Below are 13,719 nucleotides of genomic sequence, written 5' to 3'. Positions count from 1 at the left end.
CTCTTTCAGAATTTTCCACAGTTTATTGTGATCCACACAGTCAAAGGCTTTGGCATAGTCAATAAAGCAGAAATGGCAAGATAAACGCTTCCATTATTTTCAGTTCTTCTATTTCTGAAACCTCTGGGCTGAACTCTTGTCTTACGGCTAGGGCAGGCAAAAGAGAAATTTATTCTGGACCAAAAAACCTTTAGATCTTTCCACAATCCTCTTCCCCATAAAGGGCGGTTTTCCCAACTGCCTCTTGTGCCAGTTCCAGTTCACCACGAGGGAGAGTCCCAGAACTGAATCTTCTATTATATCATCAGATCTTCCCTTTAGAAAGTCTTCCCTTGCCCACAGCTACCAAAAAGATGCAAAACATAGTTCAGTTCAGTTCAGTCGCTCAGTCGTGTCCGACTCTTTGCGACCTCATGAATTGCAGCACACCAGGCCTCCCTGTCCATCACCAACTCCCGGAGTTCACTCAGACTCACATCCATCCAGTCCGTGATGCCATCCAGCCATCTCATCCACTGTCATCCCCTTCTCCTCCTGCCCCCAATCCCTCCCAGCATCAGGGTCTTTTCCAATGAGTCAACTCTTTGTATGAGGTGGCCAAAGTATTGCAGTTTCAGCTTTAGCATCAGTCCTTCCAAAGAACACCTAGGACTGATCTCCTTTAGAATGGACTGGTTGGATTTCCTTGCAGTCCAAGGGACTCTCAAGAGTCTTCTCCAACACGACAGTTCAAAAGCATCAATTCTTTGGCACTCAGCTTTCTTCACAGTCCAACTCTCACATCCATACATGACCACAGGAAAAACCATAGCCTTGACTAGACCGACCTTTGTTGGCAAAGTAATGACTCTGCTTTTCAATATGCTATCTAGGATGGTCATAACTTTTCTTCCAAGGAGTAAGCATCTTTTAATTTCATGGCTGCAATCACCATCTGCAGTGATTTTGGAGCCCCCCCAAAAATAACACTGACACTGTTTCCACTGTTTCCCCATCTATTTCCCATGAAGTGACGGGACCAGATGCCATGATCTTTGTTAAAAAGTAGTACTCGGAATAAAAAGACGGGTTCCCGGAGTACAGCCAAGGGTACGTTGGTCCAGGTGTGAGTTAAAGACAAGAGGTGATTTAATTCACAATACTTGACCGAAACAAAGAGTGAGGAGTATGTGTCCTAGGCAGTCTTGTAGTCTTGCAAACTCCTGCATTCGCCACGTGGACTTGGAATATGACAGCGGCTTTGTTACCACGACGCTACAGCTTTGATTTTATAGACAGTACAAGAGAGGCCGCGGCCAGAGGAAAGAGGAGAAATGTGAGCGCTCCTGTTGTAGCATCTCTCAGATCAAGTTATTTGCGCAGAGGAGAGTGCAAGGGAAGCTGCGCGCAACCTGTGAAACAGATTCGTTTTTCCTAAAACGTTCCAAGGCTTGACAAATCAGCAAATTTCATCAGTCCCCAAGGCGGAAAAGGAGAACACTTTCCATCTTTAGGCAAACATGGGTGCCATTGTTAATCTACAATTTTTGGACAAAAATCCCAAACCTTCTGGCAGGGGAGGGAATGGGGATGGGAAGATAGGTGCCCGGATGGGTTATACTATTACCATACTGGAGAGAGGAGAGTTGGGAAGTGGAATCAGCAGAGGTAAGGTTGGAGAAGGGAGAGTAACTTGGTTCTTGGAGGGGAAAAGGATGAAGCTGATGCGGGGCAGAAAAGAGAAAGAGAGGCAAGCAGAAGAAGAAGACAGAAAAGGATCATTTGGAGATGGATCTCAATGGAGAGGCGCAGAGGTGGAAAGTGCCCAAGCGAAGCCTCGCTGCTGCACTTTCTTCAGGCCCTGGGGAAGAGAAGGCTCCTTCCCAAGGCAAGTGGTTTGAAAGACTGTGTCTCACAAAAAGATATGTCCGTTTTAACCAATATTTTATTACTCCGAGCGTGCTTTGCTCCACTTTCTGTCGCGGTAAACACAGGTTGACCATTTTCGAAGGCGCACCGGTGGTTGCGTGTATCTGGAGCAGTAGCCCCCGTATCCGATGTTTCGGAAAGGCGAAGTTGTTCGTATCCCCAAATGGCAGCAGCTTCGAATTTAGAAACGGATTCCAGCTGCGGTTCTGTGCTTGGGCATTTCAACTGGCATCAACAGATTTTAGCATGCTTGGTTTTAAAATACAAAGGAAAGAATGGGGGAGGAGGTGAGGTTAAGTAGTAGCGAAATGTTTTGGGTTTAAATAGTAATAAATTCCCACTGAAACCATCGTATTCCCGGGTAGCTCAGTTGGACCCGCATCAGGACATTAGTCCGAAGACCCAGGATTCAAGACCCCGTTCTGGTGTAGATTCTTTCACTTTCCCCATAATTTCATACATACACAAAAAAACTACTGAACCCTGCTTTCGTTTGGAGCCCGTTACTAGTCACATGGTTATTCTTTTGTTTTAGCCTCTGTTGAATGTTACTTCAAAATCTTCATAGAAATCAGACAGTGACATAGGTTCTATTTGTCACCCTCTTGTTAAATGTGGGTGCTAACCAGTGCAAGAGCCCTGTTAGAAATTTGCTCTCTACAGCAAAACCTTTGCTCTAAATCATTTTAAACACGCTCTTCTTTTGTAGGTCTAAAAGAGAGATCATTTTGGTTTTATAAAAAGTTTAAAATTGAAGTTAGATATAAAGAAAAATAGAGAGGACATTACAGAAAGTTTCCCTATACTCTCACACAGTTTCCCTAGTAGGATGATACACTGGCCAAATTAATGAACTGAAATTGATAAATTTTAGAAAATAGAATCCATAATCTTTTCAGATTGCCTTAGTTTTGCCTAGTATACCTTTTCATTTCCAGGATATTGAACCAGCAATGCTAGAAAGGATCTAGTCTAATGATGTTTAAATTGGTGAAATTTATCCAGGGGACTTCCTCTTGCCAACTGTGAGGTTTCTCAAAACCATCCAAAAATGACACCGATTTTATTTTTTTAAGAATATCTAGGAAAAGCTGATTTTTAATGTTGAGCAGGTGCCTTCCTTCTGCATCACAGGCAGATTCTTTACCACCTGAGCCACCACCCTTCTGCATACAAGATCATGTGTAAAATCCCTTGTATCTCCGTGTGTTTTATCTACTCTGTAACCAAATCCTTCTTGCTGCATCTTTTCATTCATTTTCTCATGAGTTCCCTGCTTATATAACAAGAAAACCAATGATCCAATGGATTGCTTTTGCAGCTGTTCCAATGCTAGAGGCTTTGGTTCCACATAAGGTGGCTATTTTGGCAAAAGGACAGTAGAATGGAAGAGGGAAAAGGGAGGGAAAAGTCTATCTTAAATCTGCACCAAGAAAAAGAGGCCCAGGGTAGTCCCTGGCAGTTCAGTGGTTAGGACTGCACAGTTTTCACTGCTGAGGATGCAGGTTCAATTCCTGGGTGGAGAATTATGATCCTACAATAAGAAAAAGAGACCCACCCCTACTTTAAGGGGAAATTCACCTTCCTTTCTACCACTTCTAGAGAAGGATTCTGAGCAAGAAAATTCAGGGTCATTATGGTATCAATAACTATACACGCCTTAGTACTTCTGAAAGATGTACTCCTGAAAGATGATGATGCTGTGAAAGTGCTGCACTCAATATGCCAGCAAATTTGGAAAACTCAGTAGTAGCCACAGGACTGGAAAAGGTCAGTTTTCATTCCGATTCCAAAGAAAGGCAATGTCAAAGAATGCTCAAACTACTGCACAATTGCATTCAGCTCACACGCTAGTAAAGTAATGCTCAAAATTCTCCAAGCCAGGCTTCAGCAGTATGTGAACCGTGAACTTCCAAATGTTCAAGCTGGTTTTAGAAAAGGCAGAGGAGCCAGAGATCAAATTGCCAACATCCGCTGGATCATGGAAAAAGCAAGAGAGTTCCAGAAAAACATCTATTTCTGCTTTATTGACTATGCCAAACCCTTTGACTATGTGGATCACAATAAACTGTGGAAAATTCTGAAAGAGATGGGAATACCAGGCCACCTGACCTGCCTCTTCAGAAACCTATATGCAGGTCAGGGAAGCAACAGTTAGAACTGGACATGGAACAACAGACTGGTTCCAAATAGGAAAAGGAGGACGTCAAGGCTGTATATTGTCACCCTGCTTATTTAACTTCTATGCAGAGTACATCATGAGAAACTCTGGGCTGGAAGAAGCACAAGCTGGAATCAAGATTGCCAGGAGAAATATCAATCACCTCAGATATGCAGATGACACCACCCTTATGGCAGAAAGTGAAGAGGAACTAAAAGCCTCTTGATGAAAGTGCAAGAGGAGAGTGAAAAAGTTGGCTTAAAGCTCAGCATTCAGAAAACGAAGATCATGGCATCTGGTCCCATGACTTCATGGGAAATAGATGGGGGAAACAGTGGAAACAGTGTCAGACTTTATTTTTTAGGGCTCCAAAATCACTGCAGATGGTGATTGCAGCCATGAAATTAAAAGAGGCTTACTCCTTGGAAGGAAAGTTATGACCAACCTAGATAGCATATTCAAAAGCAGAGACATTACCTTGCCAACAAAGGTCCATCTAGTCAAGGCTATGGATTTTCCAGTAGTCATGTATGGATGTGAGAGTTGGACTGTGAAGAAAGCTGAGTGCTGAAGAATTGATGCTTTTGAACTGTGGTGTTGGAGAAGATTCTTGAGAGTCCCCTGGACTGCAAGGAGATCCAACCAGTCCATTCTAAAGGAGATCAGTCCTGGGTGTTCTTTGGAAGGAATGATGCTGAAGCTGAAACTCCAGTACTTTGGCCATTGGAAAAGACTCTGATGCTGGGAGGGATTGGGGGCAGAAGGAGAAGGGGATGACAGAGGATGAGATGGCTGGATGGCATCACCAACTCGAGGGACATGAGTTTGATTGAAGTCCAGGAGTTGGTGATGGACAGGGAGGCATGGCATGCTGGAATTCATGGGGTCGCAAAGAGTCGGACACGTCTGAGTGACTGAACTGAACTGATGAGGTATAACTTGGTGATAAGACACCAATGACAACATGCAAGGTTATCAGTAATTCATGGGTATACTAATTTGGCTTTTTAAAGATGCTTGTCCCATTTCAGGTTTTCTTTTCAAGGTCAGCCTTTAGAGGTCAAATGAAAACAGATTCTGTTTCTTGGCTGAGAAGAAAAGAACGACCACGAAGGGACTCGAACCCTCAATCTTCTGATCCGGAATCAGACGCCTTATCCATTAGGCCACGCGGCCAGTTGATGAAGTCATGCTTTCAAATTTGAAAGCTGAAACGTGGTACGTTTCTATTTTCAAATTTCTAATTTCAGTTAGAGGACGATTTCATTGATAACATTTCCACCCCAAAGGGCATAAAACTGCATCAAATCCCTGACAATAATTACTAAAATTAATAAATGGTAAGGCGATCAGAAGTGATGCAAACTTTGAAGGCTGTCTTGCCTAAGTCACTGAAAATGATGATACAGTTTCGATGGAAACTAATGAGCCAAGAACTGAAGTCTGCAATGAAGGAGTGATGACAGCATAAGGAAAGGGAGCTTCAGAACTTGGCATGTTCTGATCTGTTCTATTGCAAAGACACAAAGGCACATCCTCCAAGGAGAAAAACCTGTAAGCTCAAACAGAAGAGTAGCAGCTAGGGCCTGGACTGAATGAGTCTGAAGAAACACCTCGTGCTGTTTCCTATGAAATTGTTTTAGTTAAATCCTTTTCCTTCTAGAAATGGGTTCAATGAGAAGCATTAGATTAGATAATGGTCCCTTGTTGTTTTCCTGTGTGGAGAGACTGTTGGTTCTAGTAGAAACTGAAGAGTGGAAATCCACACCACATTGGGCCTGGCCAGCAAGAGCTGTTACACTTGGTTCTCAGCCTCCCATCAACTAACTCCAAGACCCCCGTTGCCAAAGAAATGCTTGGGGGCAGTCTCAACAACCAGCAGAAAGGGACCTGTTACAGAACATTTTCTTGCATCTTCAAATTCCTCCTCCTTCAACTCTCTTTCTCTCTGCCTACAAAGGCTGCAAGAAAGATGTGCAAGACAATGAAGAGGGATACAAATAGAAATAGTGCGAGTACCGTCTGGAGAAATTTAGGTGAGGGACTTGGCAAGAAATGAAACTCTCTGTGTCTAGCAATATGGTCTGAAACCCAGCAATGCTTTGTCTAGGAGACACAGCATCTCTGGTTCTGAAAACCTAGAGAAGGAAGACAAAGAAGAGAAGAGGAAGGAAAATGTTCCTGATAATTGCAACATTGCTCTCAAACAGAATCTTTTTAGCACTGAGGAAAATTCAAGAAATCTGACTTGGGAACTAAAACCTGAAAGATAAAATAAATTGGCCAAATGTGCAAAGATAATTACTCAGGGAAAACCTAATAATAGGAGCCTGGGTAGCTCAGTCGGTAGAGCATCAGACTTTTAATCTGAGGGTCCAGGGTTCAAGTCCCTGTTCAGGCATGCAATACTCTATTTTATCTCTATTCACACAGGAATGAGTTCCAGGAAAAGATGCCCTGCTTTGTATGAGTATGCGTGCAACTCTTGGTAATCCTATTGAAACTTTGCTCGTTGCTTTACAAGGATGAAATGATTGTGTGATGAATTTACCAACCCTAAGGGAAAGTCTTGGGAAATTGTTCAGACTAGAGACTGCAGACCCAAAGGTTTGGATTTTATGTAGTGTTTAGAAGAGAATCTCTTTCTTCAATTGACCAGGGGTGGGGGTGGGGGTCGGGGGGGTGGAAATCAGCCAAGACTTCTGAACTCTAATAACAAAGATAAAGTCTTGAAACCAGAAACACAAGACACTTCAGCCAGCCATATAGAAAATCAATTCAAATGACAGCAGCTACATCAGAAATGATAAAGTGGCACATTTTCCAAGTGCTTAAAGAATGGAACTGTCAGTCCAAAATACTATATCCAGAGAAAATATCCTTCAGAAATGAAGAAGACAACAAGATAGTCTCAGATAAAGGAAAACTAAGGTAATTTGCTGCCAATGAACTACCTTAAAGAATGGCTACAGTAAGTTCTCCAAACAGAAAATAAATGATAAGAGAAAAAACATTGGATATCAGGAAACAAACAAAAAGCAAAAAACATGGTGAGTACAGTAAACTTTCCTTGTCTTGAGTTTTCTTAATTATGTTTGAAACAAAAGTATAACAGTTTTGAAACAAAAGTATAACTCTGTTGTGGTTCTAAGTATATGTGAAAGAAATGCTTAAGACAATTATATTACAAATGAGGAAAAGTAAAGTGACAAAAAGGAAGGTGAAGTTGCTACATTTCACTTGAACTGGTAAAATGGTGACACCAGTACACTCTGATAAGTTAAATATCTATAATAGAATTCTTAGAGCAACTACTTTTAAAAACATCTGCACAAAGAATACAGTAAAAAAAATAGTATAGATAAATGAATATGAAATTCTAAAATATGTACAAGTGGTCCATAAAAGGCAAGAAAAAGAGAACAAAAAATAAAAATAACAGAGAACAAATGAAACAAAAAATTAAAATTCCAGACTTAAGCCTTGCATACCAATAATTACATTAAATGTAAATAGTCTAGCGGCACCAATTAAATCCACAGGGTAGATTAGAAAATATGATCAAACTATAAGCTGTCTATTTATAAAAAATATTTACCTCAAATATAACCTGTAAATATATAACCAGTTTGAAATTAAGAGGATTTAAAAAATGTCATGCAAATGTTAATCAAAAGAAAGCAGTATATCAATATCAGATAAAATAAGCTTTATAACAAAGAAAAGACAAAGGAGGACATCACATGATCAAAGTGCCCATCCATCAAGAATGGCATAGCAATTCAAAATATGTATGCACCAAATCACAGAGCTGAAAAATATGTGAAGATGGAAAAACAAAAACAAAAACCTGATAGAGCTGAAAGGGAAAATAAGCAAATTTACCAATAAAGCTAGAAACTCTAGTGTCTCTCTCAGAGTAATTGATGGAACAACTAAACAGAAAATGCCCCAGGACACTTTTCAAATCCATCAAATATCCAAGATAGAGCATATCCTGGGACATGAAACAAACCCCAACAAATTTAATAAACTTGAAGGATACAGTGTGTTCTCTGACCACAGTGGAATCGAACCAAAAGTCACAGAAAGATGAGGCAGATTTTTCAAACAGTTGAAAGCTAAACAACACAATTCTAAATAACCCATAGAATAAAGCAGAATCTCAATGGATACAGGAAAAGAAAAGAAGTCTCGTATTAGTCATCTAAGTTTTCATTGAGAGAGCCAAAGGGGAAAAGAGCGAAAAAAAACCTAAAGCAAGCAAAAGAAAAACAACAATAAAAATCAAGGTCGACGTAGGGCGGGGGTGAGGGTGGGGTCGGATGGGGGGGACGTGGGCAGCACCATGGTCAGGAAATCCGGTATCGGTTTGTCTCCCAAGGTCTTGTAGCTCTGGTTCTGAGATCCACAGGGTCCAAGCTGAGGACAGGAACGGACAGCAGGATGATCCAGCGATTTTTTGCCCCTCTTAATATATACGGAATCCGGAATCCTTTACTGAACGAAAGAGCACCAGGGAGATTTGGCCCCTGAGCCCGACGTGCAAAATGAACTTGCCGTTTGCCAAATTATTTCTTGAGATCCCACTATCCTCGTGGAAAGGGCAGAGCTTCCCACTTGCAGACAAAATTTGGTGCGACAGCCAACTCAGGTACTAGCTTTAGAGGAAATTCTAAATTATCCTTGATGGGCGAAGCAAGAAACCGACCTTGTTCATCAGCTCCCCCCGTTGACTCCGAAAGTCAGCCAGGTTTGGCAGTTCTCAGCCTTTGAGGCGAGAGAGCTGAGCTGCTTGGGAAAGTTAATGCCAGGAGGGCGATTAGTGTGGGTCAAGGCGAAAGAACTTGAGAGCAGAAAGCAGGGAATGATAAGGAAAGGCAAGCTGAGACATGGTGGAGTACAGGGCTGCCGCGCGGCCACAGGAAGGTGGAGGAGGAAAAAAATTGGACAAACGCTTAGGTTGACAAAACATCTGGCTGGGAGGAGAGGCGGTGAGCTGCCCGTCTCTGCTGCGCTTCCTCTGGGTACATGGAAAGCTCACAGCTCCATGCTCAATAAAAGAAGCGAGCCTGCGGGCACTTTTCCGCAGGAAGATCCCCTTCGTTTTGCTCGACTGTCGCGGCTTTCGGAGGACTTCGTTGCTCTTTCCCGGCGTCGAGTTTCTGTTTTCGGTGGATCCGGGTGGTATTGGCTGTTTCCGATCGCGGGGCAGCCGGGCCCGCAGCGTCCGGATACACACGCGCCAGTGGTAGGAGAAGCGGTCAAAATAGAAACGGGATCCGCCTGCGTCTTTAGATTTCAGCACCAGAGGTATAGGTAGGAGTGAGGGTTTTTCCCTGTGTTGAGCTTGGAATGCAAGATATGAAAGGTAAGCCAGTAATCAAGTATCTTTAACTGTTTCAGGTTTTCAGAAGCTCACTTAACTTCCCTCTAAATAGTTTAGTGTGTCAGTTGTCAGAACTTTAATCTCAGGGCCAAGAAGTCCAGACTGTTCCGATTAGAATCCCGTTCTTTGTCCCACTTGGTTTTTGTCTTCCTTCTGCTGTGGCAATCGTCTCGGTGACGTCGAGGTTCACAGCAGGAGATGAGGGATTTCACCGAAACCCACTGGGTTATGTTTTTACTTTCTATGTGTACAGGACTATAAGGAGGAAAAGCTTAGGAAAGCTAAATCTGTCCCTTGAAGAACAGTTTGAGCGTATTCCAGAGAAAAACAGAACCAACGCCTGGAGGTGCCGGGGATTGAACCCGGGGCCTCATACATGCAAAGCATGCGCTCTACCACTGAGCTACACCCCCTCGCTGGCTACCTTCTTGCTAATACTTTTCTGGAAATTAATTTTGTTTCCTGAGGTTCTGGATTCCTGAGCGTCTTGACAGTAGCGTTTAATGCCAAGTTTTAGGCCGGAGACCCTCAGAAACCAAAGAAGGATGTTGATACTCTAGTGTATAGAAGTTGTGCCGGGGATCAGCCCGGGGCAAGGCAAAAGATTGGAACTTATCAGATAACCTCAAGAAGTTTCCACCTTGGCCTTAAAACATGGTTGGGTCTCCTATTACGCTTGACAGGAAATCAGATCAACTCTCAGTATCTGGCTCTTAGATTTCCTCCAAATATGTCTTAGTGGCTCAGTGGTAAAGAATCGGCCGGCCAATGTAGGAGGTGCAAGAGAGGCGGGTTTGATCCTGGGTCAGGAAGATCCCCTGCAGTAGGAAATGGTAAACTATTTCTGTATTCTTGCCTGAAAAATTCCATGGACTAAGGAGCCTGGCAGGCTACAGTCCACGGGGCACCAAGAGTCAGACATGACTGAGCACACATGCACAAAAATGCCTTAAACTGAGACATCCAAGGCCATTGAAATTCAGCTTCTTTCTAGCCTAAAACGCTCCGTGGTATTTGCTGTTTGTTTGTTCCATGGGAATTTTAAGTACTAGATTTGATGGAGGAAAGACACAATCAGTAAAACACCTTAGAGTGAAGCATTCAGCCTTGCAGTCTAAGGGGCTTCCCCCCCCCACCCCTTCTAACCTATGCACCGGGGTAATTGAGCGGACCCATCAATGATCCAAAATCTCTTCTTCATAAGGCATGAATGAAACAACAGCTTTAGCAATGGAGAGGAGTGTTAGACTATGAGAGTGAGACCAAAGACAAACAGCCACAAGATGTTAAGGATAAAGACAAAATATGTGTGTGTTTGCTCAGTCATTCAGTTATTTAGGAAGGCAGGAAAAGCCATGTCATTACAAATGGAAAAAATTGCAGGAAAATGTTTTAAAAATTCTTTTGGAAATGGGAGAAAGATTGGAAATGGAGAAGATGAGCTTTGCTTAACAAGCTTTGCTCTTGTTAAACTCAAGATCTATGTGGTGCATGCTTGTGAGAACATTACATGGCAAACTCAATTACTCCCAGCCTTGGATTTGTGAATAATCAATAGACACATGGATGTGGATGGTGGATAAAGACAGAAAAGTGTGCTCATTAGTGCTATTCGTAGGAAAATAAGCTTGTTCCTGGACATTTCTTGAATACTGGGATTTACTATGATTAAAACTGTGTTCTTTGAACTATACAAGATCACAAGAAAACATTTTCTGACAGTAGATTTCTAGTGGTTAATACCTTCTCCTTCTGGTTTGCCCATTAATGAACTTTTGCCAATATTCACAAAATAATTTTGAGTTCCTCTTGAAATTGGAAGAATATAATTTGCCTGACAGACTTGTACCTTCAGTATTTTTTAGCTCGTGAACTGCTAAAGAGGATTATTGTGACTGGTGCTATAAAATATGATGCATTCCAATATTAAGAAGGTTGGCAGAAACACTTCTGGGTCATAATGTGTTGCACCTGGAGAAAACTGCCTGTCTATTGGATTCTCAGGGATTCATAATAATAAGGTATATTTTTTTTCTTTTTGCCCCATGAACAAGTTGGGAATTTTAAAAATTAAATATTTAGAGCTATAAAAATGTTGAGTAACTATTTTGTACATCTGAAACTAATATGATATTGTAAATCATCTATACTTCAAAAAAATCTAGACTATGGATTCATTTAATATAGAATTCTTATGAGGAATTAAACTTGTAAATTGAGAGACAGAACACACTCATGCCATATATACTCAATTCAGAAAATCGGAAAATCAATGACATACAGGTTTAATGCTGCACTGTCCAAAATGGCAGCCACTAGCCACTTTGAGTATTAAACACTTTAAAAGATGAGATGTGCTGTAAGTGTAAAATATATACCAGACCTCAAAGACTTAATATGATATTTAAAATTTAACCCATATCACTAATAATTTTTATTGACTACTTATTTAAGTGACGGTTGATATACCAAGTCATTTATATAGTCTTCTTAAATTAAGACCATCTATTTTTATTTTTAATGTGACTACTACAAAATTACAAGTTATAAAAGTGACTCATTTATGGCTTTATTTTATTGCTATTGGATAGCCAGAGCTACAAGAAGATATTACATGTTTAGGTGTTGTTCTGGGAGAACCCCAGAACCATTTGTGTGGCCATGACACAAAGCATTTACTTGCATGATTTCCTTTGATAGTTACAGTAGCATTTTTTACATAACTATTATTAGCCTTATTTTTAAGATATTGAATGGAAAATTAATTATGTTTTGTGAATTACCCAAGACCTCTCACTTCAATAGAATATAAAGGGATCATTACTGAATTAGGCAATACAATACTCGATGATGCTGTTTGTCCAATCAAATGTTCCTTTATGAGATAAAATGCAAGCTACTGAACTGAGGAGGGATAGGTAGCTAATGGATAGTTTCTAACACCAAGTTCCTGTATAGTGAATGTCTCCATATTGCTTCTAAGTTTGTAACAATTTTCCATTTGCAACTTGATGCAGTTCTAATGTTGAAATATTGTTGCTTATTTTCTTCTGACTAATGTCCAAGAATTACAGACACTGTGAAACTGAAACAGAAATTCAAAAAGAAGAAAATAATTCGAAATGACACAAGGGATAACAAAGCGTTTCAAGGGAAAAAAGTTGAAATAAAAAGGAAAAAATGTATTTGTATCTGAGTCTTGATGACTTTACTGTCAATTTGCTTTCATTTTTCAGTATTCTTGGTCCCTTTGTGAAAGTTCAACAGAATAATTCTTAAAGAAGTGCTTATTTTCATTCTTTCCTAGATAATAAAATAGAAATAAGATGTGCAAATTCTAAATAGAGGTGCAAGATTGAAGGAATGTCTTGTCAAAAGCAAAACTTGGCAATGGTCTTGTAATTGTTTAAAAGTTTGAGAATGTTCACCAAAGCTCCTATTCCAACAGTTTAAAAAGGGGGTGGACTCAAGATGAAAACTCATATTTTCTGATTGGAAATTTTTTCTTGTGTATACCACTTCCACATATATACAAGTATACAGTGTAGTAGTCCTTTTTCTACAGCTTCCCCACCCCCACCCCTCAACCACCACCAGCAATTTTTGTAATTAAAAAGATCACACACATGTCGAGTCCAGCTCGACAGCACAGGTTCCTGAAAGTGCGAGGAGACAAAAGAATGAGAAACACTCAAGAAAGTTACAGTGGGGATCAGGGGACCAACACCACCACGAGGTGAAGGTGCCCAAACTGATCTCAAGCCTGCTTTATTATACTTTTTGAGACTTGCTTGTACATGTTTACATGAGCATAGCAGGCCAGGTGGCCTTCAATGATAATCCTGTGCAGTTAACATTTAACATTTTTGTATCCCTGTTTTTCTTCCTCAAGGACAGACCCAGTTAATCTTTATGTGCCTTCCAGGGGATGGTTTTCCATCCCCAGGCATACATCTTGCTTTCAAGATGTTTTTTTTGTTCCTTCTTGGATTCCTTCAGGAGTCACATAACTGAGTCATTTCCTTTCAGCAAGATTGTTTAATTCTTTTGCCAGGCTTTTTAGTAGGCTTGTCTCCGAGACACACACACACATCAAAGCAGAAATGAATTTTAAGTGCAAGAGGTTGTAGCATGTGGTAATTTCTTAGCTCCTAGGAAAATAATTTCCTGGGTTTTAAAACTTTAAATAAAATACCTCAGTGGGATAGCAACCAAAAGGGAGCGAAACACACACACACACATTCTTTGATTGTATTTGCGA

The 13,719-nt window shown here is 40.9% G+C and overlaps 3 non-coding genes across 3 annotated transcripts; 1 reads left to right on the top strand and 2 right to left on the bottom strand.

Moving 5' to 3' along the window:
- Positions 1-5,172: 5,172 nt before the first annotated feature.
- Positions 5,173-5,245, bottom strand: TRNAR-CCG (transfer RNA arginine (anticodon CCG)). Its single transcript has one exon. It is a non-coding gene; the product is annotated as a tRNA-Arg (tRNA).
- A 1,152-nt stretch (positions 5,246-6,397) lies between these two features.
- TRNAK-UUU (transfer RNA lysine (anticodon UUU)) lies at positions 6,398-6,470 on the top strand. Its single transcript has one exon. It is a non-coding gene; the product is annotated as a tRNA-Lys (tRNA).
- Positions 6,471-9,799: 3,329 nt separating this feature from the next.
- Positions 9,800-9,871, bottom strand: TRNAA-UGC (transfer RNA alanine (anticodon UGC)). Its single transcript has one exon. It is a non-coding gene; the product is annotated as a tRNA-Ala (tRNA).
- Positions 9,872-13,719: the final 3,848 nt, after the last annotated feature.

This window comes from Ovis aries, chromosome 20, assembly GCF_016772045.2.
Source record: "Ovis aries strain OAR_USU_Benz2616 breed Rambouillet chromosome 20, ARS-UI_Ramb_v3.0, whole genome shotgun sequence".
NCBI classification, from domain to species: Eukaryota; Metazoa; Chordata; class Mammalia; order Artiodactyla; family Bovidae; genus Ovis; species Ovis aries.
This window is presented reverse-complemented; position numbering and strand designations above follow the sequence as displayed.